Below are 10,212 nucleotides of genomic sequence, written 5' to 3'. Positions count from 1 at the left end.
AGTGTGACCCCCATTAGCGTCAACAACAGCAGCACATCTTCTACCCGTGCTGGTGAAGAGACTTGGATGAACCTCCGAAGAATGTTATTGTAAGTGTCAACGACGCTTTGTTGCAGTTGTTGCAAGGCAACTGGCTGCATAAGTTGATGGCAAATGCGGCGTTCAATTTCATTCCAGAGGTGCTCGATAGGAGTTAAATCCGGACTTAAACCTGGCCAATCCATCGTCAGGATGCCGTTGTTCAGTAGAAATGTCTGCGTCAATCTTGCAGTATGTGCTCTTGCATTATTTTGCTGTAGAACAAGATTGCGTCTTCGAGCAAAAAATGGAACGACTACAGGCCTCAACACTTCATCGACGTAGCGCTGCGCTGTGACATCTCTTCCACGTCTCTGTCCATTGTTTTGGGAGATCACAGGCGGAACCTGACGTCCCCAGCTGATTGCGCTCCCCCCCCCTCCCCCCCCCCCCCCCAAAGCGTGACGGAAGGCCCTCCCCAAAGGCCATTCTCCAATACACATGGATTACTGAACTTTCCCCCTCTATGTCGCCATACTCTCACTTGGCCGTCCACTGCGTCGATGCAAAATCGAAAAGAATCGATATTCTCCCATTGCCCTTTAGGCCAGTTCCGCGGTCCAGTTAAGTCGAGCGCGTCTGTGACGCGGAATCAAACGTGAACAAACATAAGGTCGACGACAACGCAAACCCGCGTCGTTGAGTCGGCAACGTACAGTATTGGCGCTAATGGGATCTGTTCGTTGTTCCAAGTGTGTTTCGAGCTGTAGTGGCTGCTTACAGGAACCGATTCCGACGATGGGAATTGACAACCAAGCGGTGTTGACGGTTTGACGTCACACGAGGTCGTCCGTTCTCAGCACAGTCATTAATGGTGTTTGTCTCCTGGTAGCGTTCAGTGAGTCTGTATATGGTGGACTGATGAGTACCATAATGCCTGGCGACACAAGACGTTCCAACCTGCCTCAATGTTGCCCATGACTCTTTGACGTTCATCAGCACTCAGATGTGACATGGTCTCTGTTGCATCTAAATGCGAATGCAACAGTTCTGCGATTTATGTTCCTTAAGCTGCATTCTGAGACCAAGAATCTCGTGAAAAGAAAAGCACATTCAACTCAACTAGCAAACAATTCACAAGGATATATATATATATATATATATATATATATATTGCGCTAAAACTGCATCTCACTTAGACTTATATGCGCCGAGTACATGCAGGGTACATATATCAGTTGACACTTCATCTGTTTGCCTCAGAGATGCATGTAAGCAGGCCTAGCTCAATAACAAATGTAAACCACCAGGATAATCAGGAGCGAGGCACACGAGGTTCAACCCCGGTCTTGAACACGGGACTTGTACATGTAGGTATATACGCCTATACGGTCTCCCAGCCGCTCTCAGTGTATGCGCGGGTGCCTCGTTGACCATGTTGAGATACTGCAAGTATAACCCTGTGCGCACTATGGCTACGCTCATTGAAGACCACCAAGAGTATACTTACACCAAGGAAAATTCATCACAAACTGGCCAAAAATTGGTAGTTTATCGCGGGAAATCCGGTTTTCTTTACTCATAAAACTGACCACCATCGTAAAGCGAGGGGATCGATATACATGAATATCACCACAGAATTGACCTGCAGAAAGGCCGAAAATGATTTACCTCTATCATTTTTCAACATAATCAAGGTTAAATCTTTTTATTGTACATTTAGCAAGTATAGATTCCTTTTCCCAAAAACTTACCGAGTTTTACCGGCTTACCGGTGACGCGGTAACAACCAGTGGCTATACAAAACTCTAGTAATGAAATAACTCACAAAAAACAACTGGTAATACAATAAAAAAGAAAAGACACTTAGTAATGAAATAAAACCACTAGTGCGCCCGCGTTCAAGCACGCGATGACACTGAGAGGTTTGTCAGAGTGTATTTGGTCCCACGTATTTCAAAGAGAGATCACAGGAAAGCTGCTTCTATATCCGTTGCTGCGTTCATGGGCTATGAAATGAAGGGTGAAAACGCGAAGCAACCAATCGCGATGGGCGTAATACACACTGATGAGAAACTTTTCTAAAAGTAATTCACATAACAGCCACGAGTTACCTTAGTTACCCTTTTACGATCGATTGAGCTTGTACCGAGTCGATTATAGTAGCTGTTGAAATGGACATTTTTAGAGAGCCAGGTGGTAAGTTCAATCATTTCCCACATCCCCTCCAACGACCTCCCACCCACTCCCAACTACGCCGCTTAAGTTTGTGGGAACGTGAAGACTATGAAGATTGTCTTTTGTCACATCTATTATCCTTAGATGTGGCCATTTGTGTAACGCGACATGAAACTGTTGGCCAGGCAGGGTATATAAAGTTTTGACTATCATCCGAATAGGTTAAATAGAATTGTATGTTCCAGCAAAAAATCGAAATGTTTATAATACAAACTGCGCCTAGAAATCGAAATGTTTATAATACACACTGCGCCTGGAAAAGGTGCTATCAACGACTTTTGCGTTTAGGACAAAGTTGTGTTTGTTTAGATCGGCACCTTGAAGAGCTGTTGGCTCACATTGTAATTGTGATGACTCCATTGGGCAGAAAAATGACTTCCCGAGCTTTTAGCTTCACGTTGTCGACAACTTGGCAATAACAGAATAAAATATTTGCAAGGAATGATAAGTTATACTTCAATTTAGCCTGAGTAGTTCCATATTCTATGCGTTATAAATGTATACATAACGTGGATGGTTATCATGAGGCAATCTAAGCAAAACTGATGATGGACGAACAATGTCGAAACAATGTTTCTTATAGTGGAGTATAGAAATCCAAACGATTGTACATGTGTGTTGTTGTGCCCCGCTGTGTAAGATGATGAACTGCAAGGGACTTGTTATGAATCGGAACCAGCAGTGAAATAAAAATCAACCAGTAATGAAAGAAACACGTTTTATATCAATACTTGTGGATTTTTGTTTTGTAACTGGTATGTCAGTACTGGTCATTTTTTATTTCACTAATTGTTTTATGTCACCACTGGGTGTTTTATTTGTTCACTACTGGTTATTTTGGTGAGCTACCTCATTACTGGTCTTATGTCAACACTGGTTGTAACAGAGGCTAATTCTACAAGAAGTGCATGTATGCTAAGGAGCAGGTTTATAAATTCCTTGACAATATTCGGCTATCATTTTACGTTTTTGAAGTTATGCGGTAGACCAAAGCAGAGTTGCACGAGCCTACTCATGGAGTTAGTTATTGCTAGTCTATGGGAAGTAACCCCGCGAAGCTTGTAATTGCCAATGTATATTAGAGTTCTGTCCCTTACACTGTAGAACACCAATAATATTTTGCACCGGACGCCTTCGTTATTCATTCTCATCTAAGCATAAGGAAAGTGTGTAGTCCCGCAAGAATGTTTCAGAGTGACATCAATTCGTCAGAAAGCATGATCTTGCATTAGTTTTATTATTAGTATTATTAGTATTATTCAAGTATGCAGTCTATTTATTTTACCTTTTGACGTTTAATGTATCATTCGATCTGAATCAAAGTTAGAGGTGTTAGACCACAGGTACAAAGTTAATTGTCAGAGTACTTGTTTCGGTTGTTCTCAGTGATGGACAAAGCAAGCCCACCTGAACATTTGTGGATAATTAAGTATATGTTTATTGATTTGACTGGTGTTTTATGCCGTACTCAGAAAATATTTCCCTTGTACGACGCGGCCAGCATTATACTGGGAGAGTCCGGGGGAAACCTACGACCATTCGCAGGTTAATGACAGACCTTCCCACGTGCCGCCAGTTAAGTATATGAATAGTGCCGCTGGAAAAGAAATTGCTAGAAAATTTATTCTTGTGGCGTTAACGCTTTATTATTCATTCATTGTGAGACATGTAATTACCCTTACATCTAGTTCTGCCATCTTAGACAAAAACCATGTAGGCCTAAAAGCATTTTATCTGCTTTTTCTCAAAGAAACATCGCTGTTATCGCGCTAGCGCAGCGTAATGACCCATGAGCCTCTCACCAATGTGGTCAATGTGAGTTCGTCCAGCTAATGCTGACTTCCTCTCAGGCCGTATGTGGGAAGGTCTGCAGCAACCTGTGGGTGGTCGTGAGTTTCCCCTTGCTCTGTCTGGTTTCCTTCCACCGTAATGCTGGCCGCCGTCGTATAAGTGAAATACTCTTGAGAACGGTGTAAAACGCCAATCAAATAAATAAATAAGTAAATAAATATCTGAGACATAGGCCTCGTATCTCAACGACAACTGAGAAAAAATTTCCTTTAATTCCTAGTTCTTCCCCGGAATAGTACACCTAAGCTGAACAGTGGTACTATGTAGGTAGGTTTAGAAACTATGCAGGCAACTGTATATTTGGGCTGGGCTTCGTTAATGACGCGGGGTTGCTGGCCTTCCATACATCCACACGACAAGCCTTCAGCTTCTGTACTGGTGCGATACACATCCACATGGCAAGCTTTCAGTTTCTGTACTGGTGCGATACACATCCACATGGCAAGTCTTCAGCTTCCGTACTGGTGCGATACACATCCACATGACAAGCCTTCAGCTTCTGTACTGGTGCGATACATATCCACATGGCAAGTCTTCAGCTTCTGTACTGGGGCGATACACATCCACATGGCAAGTCTTAACACCAAGGCGAGTGGCGAATGCTTTAAAAGATTTAAAACAGCCGTCGTTCAGGACGAATGCTTAGGTGTACCGCAGTCATCGCTCATGAATAACGACGCTTTATATATATACTCAACAAGAAAATATAAAGGCATTAAGCAATTTCATACAGTTTCTCTCAGCATTAAATATAGTGTTAACAACAATAAGGGTAAGTATTCGTTATAAATGGGAGCGGCAGATCCAGGGTCAATCTTGGGTCAACTCACACCTAAGACCTTATAAGAAGAAGTTGTAACGTCCTCGCTTGGTGTTCAGTAGGTTGACCTGTATCACTTTCCGATAAATTTTCCGACTCGTTATTAAAACCTTTTGAAAAGTTTGATGAACTGTAAGCCCTGTTTTTATAGGTGAATGTATTGGTCTTCTTTGGAACATATAGGCGTATACATGTAATCTGCTTATCATTTTGCCCAAAGGAAGTATGACGACGAGAGGTCATTAGGTATGTGTACGCCTACATATATTGTCTTCTTGCTCCAGTCCGAGTCCATGCCGCAAAAGTGCTGCCTCCACTGAAGCACCATACCGAAGACACCAGACATGACATCCCACCAGTCATGTTTGCTTGCTGTAACCTCTCAGTCCTGGGCGCCAATTATCGAGGCAGCAGCAAGTAGGCCTACCTTTTTAAAAGTCTTTTGTATGAGCCGAAAAGTGTTCGACTCGGGTTCTCCGGATTCGAGGCGGACGTTCCAGCCATCAGGCCACCGAAGCGGTCCCCAATCATGTGTATGGACACCAAACGTGTGAAAGTGTGAAGTTACAAGAATTAATTGTTTCTGCACACCCATCATAAACTCCTGTCAAAAGTTCAAACTTTTTCATATCATCTGATATATCATATACCGGTATCTGAAATCATATTTCAGGTCAAAATGTTGACACCATTAAAGTATATATCCTACATGTGTCCAGTAAAGACTAAAATCACAATCTGAAATTCCAAATCCATAATCTCTTTCCACAAGAACTATTTCGACAGTTGATAATACAGGGGGAGGCTACTCGGATATCTATATGTAAAAAATCAGATTAGTTGTGGGAGTAGTGTCCCATGCAACAGTTGTCAGCTGAAGAGGAGCATTTGCATGTGCGCGTGTAAATCGCCAATAATAATGCATCCTGAGTGAGTGAGTGAGTGCTTGGGGTTTAACGTCGTACTCAACAATTTTTCAGTTATATGACGACGAAGGAATCATTAGGGTGCACGCACGTGTAATGTGCCTCCTTGTTGCAGGACGGATTTCCACCGCTCTTTTATTTAGTGCTGCTTCACTGAGACGACTTACCGAAGGCAAGTAATCGGCCCCACCCGAGCCATTATACTGATACGGGTCAACCAGTCGTTGCACTATCCCCTTCATGCTGAACGCCAAGCGAGTAATGCATCCTGAATATCATTTTAAGTTTTATGGATTTTCCCCATGGTTTCGTGCTTTTCAAGGTATTTGTGTTCAATTCTTGGCGAGATATAAAATTAGTAGATGTCAGCATTTCAGCATGTTAAACCTCATCTTTCTTATGTATAATCCGATATACCATATGTCTGATTTACAGGCCCGCATCTGAATCTGAAGGAAACCAGTCTCACCCATACACCCGAATAATAATGTGAAGGAAACGGTCACATGCATAGGGCTACGCCCGAAAATAATCTGAAAGGAAATCCCCCTATTCTACTCAATGCGTGTCCAGACTAATCTTGGTGAAAATCGGCCTTCAGGCTTACACGTCCACTCGCACAGAATCTGGTAAATATCATGCAATGACTGACCAGCGTACCACGGTAAATACCGTTGCTAGTACAGGAACGGGATTTGAACTCCAATTTATTGGACACCCTCTGCTGAGTTGGTTCAGGTTGGACTTCATAGGAGTCTTCTTTAAAGGCAAAGAAAACACTAATATATAGGTCAGAGGAAAGACTATTAAAAAATGGCCACAAACAATGGTTCGATTTATTTTTATTTTTTTTTAGAATTTTTTAAAACTTACTAAAGTGCATTTGAAAGTTTAGAATATACGGTTGTCTTTCCTGGCAATATTGGGACCAGTGACGTCACATCACGTTTTTGCCCCAGAACATACATAGGTCTGCTCGAGTTCATCATTAACAATACGCTGACTTAACCCACTTTCTAAACGACATCTAAACCTGTCTGATATTCACCCAAGGAATCGGGATCATTTATGATCATCAGCGGGGTAAAGTCAGCCGGTCAACTACCTTCTACTTTTGTGGAATGCCTTTTTTCCGAGTAGTTTAGACTGTTGAATTATATTGCTGGTGATTTGGTACCTGACTCTGAGGTCGGTGGTTCGAAATCCGCGGTGCTGTCAGCTAATTTTCAGCACTAGAATCTGTGCTATATTCAGAAAGTGTAATCCCTATTAGCGATAATACTTTTGCTTAATCCAATTTCTAAACATCTGTACCCGTCTAATCACTAGTAACCTCTGGTCCAATATGGACGACCGTTGGATATGACGAGTGTTACACTATTTTGCTCAGTTCGGAAAAATAAATGAAACTAACTTCTTTGACAGTTTTTGGTAGTTTTTCATCGGATACATTCTTCATTTGTGTTTTCTTATCAAGGAGTAAAGAAACTCCTAGATCAAATGTACAGTACTTACACATCGATAAATTATCCCAGACGAGTTTGAGAAGCATATGCCTTATAATCTTTCCAAGGTTGTACGTATAGTTATGTTGATTTGTTAAGATACTAAGCACATCTAAACAAAATGCCTTCGGCCATTAGGTGTTTCCACTCATTATTCCGAACAACCAAGGATATATTATTTGTTGCCCTTTCTTTTAAACGGCCTTCACAAAGATGGACTGCATAAGAACCGTCATACTCTTGCACGCCCTCTTAATTTTTCACGCTGTTAAGTGCCTATACAATGCTCTATAGGGAGTGGCTGAAGTTATGTTAGTTTTCGGGGCAACGTATCCCCTGAAGACTATGCATGACCAGTCTCTCCCTGGGTAGTCTTCAGTCTGCACAGATGGCACACATTAACCATCATGATGGACGGGGTAGCCAAGGGAAATTAACTGCTTTCTGAAGTCATTAACACCGCGTGTGGAAACGAGAAGCGCCAAGTTTGTGTCCTTGTTTTGACAAATAGAGGATTCAAGGGAATCTTTTTTTTTTTGCTTTAATTTTTTTTAACCACACACTGGGACAGTGATGGTAGCGACTCCAGGATGAAGGGCATGTGGGCAGAGTCTATTTCAACAGAGTGTAAAATAAAGATTGTAGGCCTACTCTACATGTAGATGTGCAATATATATTAGGTAAGACTTGCATTCGCAGCCATGTTGGGATCTCTATGTCAAACTGAAAGAGCCACAGGTCTCCCCCTACAGATGGAGTGTGCCTTGAACGCTCAAACGTGAAGTAAGATTCATCATATGAACAACTGAAAACTATGCGTAAAAATATTTTTTTCAGATTTTGTTTAAGTGTTAAAATGCAAACATTTGTATAGTAAGGTGGGCTTTACGAGCCATATTGACGGTATCCAGGAACTCTGACGTCACATAACCTTTTTATCTTGTCACCAGAAGGAACGAATTTTGTTTTTCAATCTTATCAGTATTCCTTTACAGATGGGTGAAAACGATTATTCCAACATTCAGTATCGTAATTATGAGATGGATTAACCTGTGATGTTAGAGTTCTATGGACAGTATGGTCCATAATGCCCGCTTTAGAAATCTTATGTACGCCTTTAACTCTCTTTACAAAAATTTACATGAAAATATATTTATGCATATTGTTATATGGTCTATTTAGTGATGCCTACTTTGATTTTTAAGAGGTCTTCTCCTTTAACAACGTGTTCTGGACTTCGAAATTCTGTTGTCACAGTTCCAACATGGCCACGAGCGCAAATCCACGACATATATAACTATATACATATATCATGTAGGCCACCTACTGTCGGTTGGTTTGCAAAGTTCACTTAGACTAGTGTTAACATCGGAAAGGGAATGGTAAATCAGAGTTTCAAGTGACATGTATCAAAGACTGAACTATCGGTACACAATCTTTCTGCATACCACCTTGAAACCATATAGTGAGCTCGCCATGTCATCCAAGATTTGCTTATGATTTCGTCCGCAGAACTATGTTATAACTGTTCCTTTTCTAGGCTATTTCAATCATCTTTGGCATTCAGGCACCTGATCTTTCCTATGCACGCGCAGCACCTGGCCTGGGTACCAGCGCAATATAGGTTATAGAGGTTTGTCCATGGAAGAAATACACTGGCTACTACGGTTAAGTTCGGTGTCGAATCTGTGCACGTGAACCCACGGTTATGGGCCGGTCATTCAATGTATATGTCAGACACCTTACGGGACACTGATTAAAAATACTACCTTTACATGTAGCTAATCCGTCGCCAAATAAGCGAAATTTGCTTAATTGACACATCAACTACTGAATGGTAACTATTGTAAGGTTTGCAAATTTGCAATATAATAGTGTAATATGCCTACATGTAGTACTTTAATGAAGGCATTTTGCAAAAATATTTCACATTCCACATATCTGCCACTAAGATGCCTTAACCACGGACCATGTGAAAAATACGCGTATTCAGACAGGAACTGATATGCCAAGTGAATTCTCAGCCAACTCAAAACGCATCAAGAATCGATTCTGACTGCTGATGTGACAGATAGGCAAGTCCAGGCTATGCCTTGCCTACGCTGAGCTTTAGGTACGGTACTTTTATTCAAGGGTGACCACATTATGGCCGCAAGATTTAACCCAGGAAAGCCTATTCCGCCAATAAACACCGATCCTGTATCCCTTCACGCGATTTGTTGTTCATATTTAAAAATGTAGGGTGTCAAAGGCACCCTGGTGGTGTTCAACTTAAATTTGCTATTTCTGGTATGACAATACTAGGGCTAGTTATTGCACGGACTCGCAAAACGGCCACTCCCACCAAACGACATGAATGAATAGCATTTTGGCGAGAAATCCATCACGGCGAAAACACGGTATAGTATAGGCTGGAGTTTTACGCCGGATCCAACAATCTATGTTTCACTTATACGACGACAGTCATCACTGTGTCCACAAAAACTTACCTTTACCTACGTCTGTGAGTATGCATGTATACTGTATCTTCCACAACAATATTTTTTCTCAATTTTGTTATTTCCAAATGCTAAAACAATGAAAACCCGGGGGGGGGGGGGGAGCATATTTCCTTTCGTGGGGATAGGACATGAGTGAATGTGTAGGCTAGAGTCCGAAAGCAATCTCGTAGCTTATTCCAACACTGATTTGTCGTTATTGTCGAAGTGAACTCACAAGTTGGCGCTATACAGGGTTCAACTCCACACCCTCAATTTTCTGCAGCCCACACAAAATACAAGAACAAGTTGAATTGTTTTTTTTTTGTTTGTCATGCAGAGATCCTTGTGAAAAATATGTACACAAAGAGCTCACC

The sequence above is a fragment of the Liolophura sinensis genome, chromosome 1 (assembly GCF_032854445.1).
Source record: "Liolophura sinensis isolate JHLJ2023 chromosome 1, CUHK_Ljap_v2, whole genome shotgun sequence".
Classification (NCBI taxonomy): Eukaryota; Metazoa; Mollusca; class Polyplacophora; order Chitonida; family Chitonidae; genus Liolophura; species Liolophura sinensis.
This window is presented reverse-complemented; position numbering follows the sequence as displayed.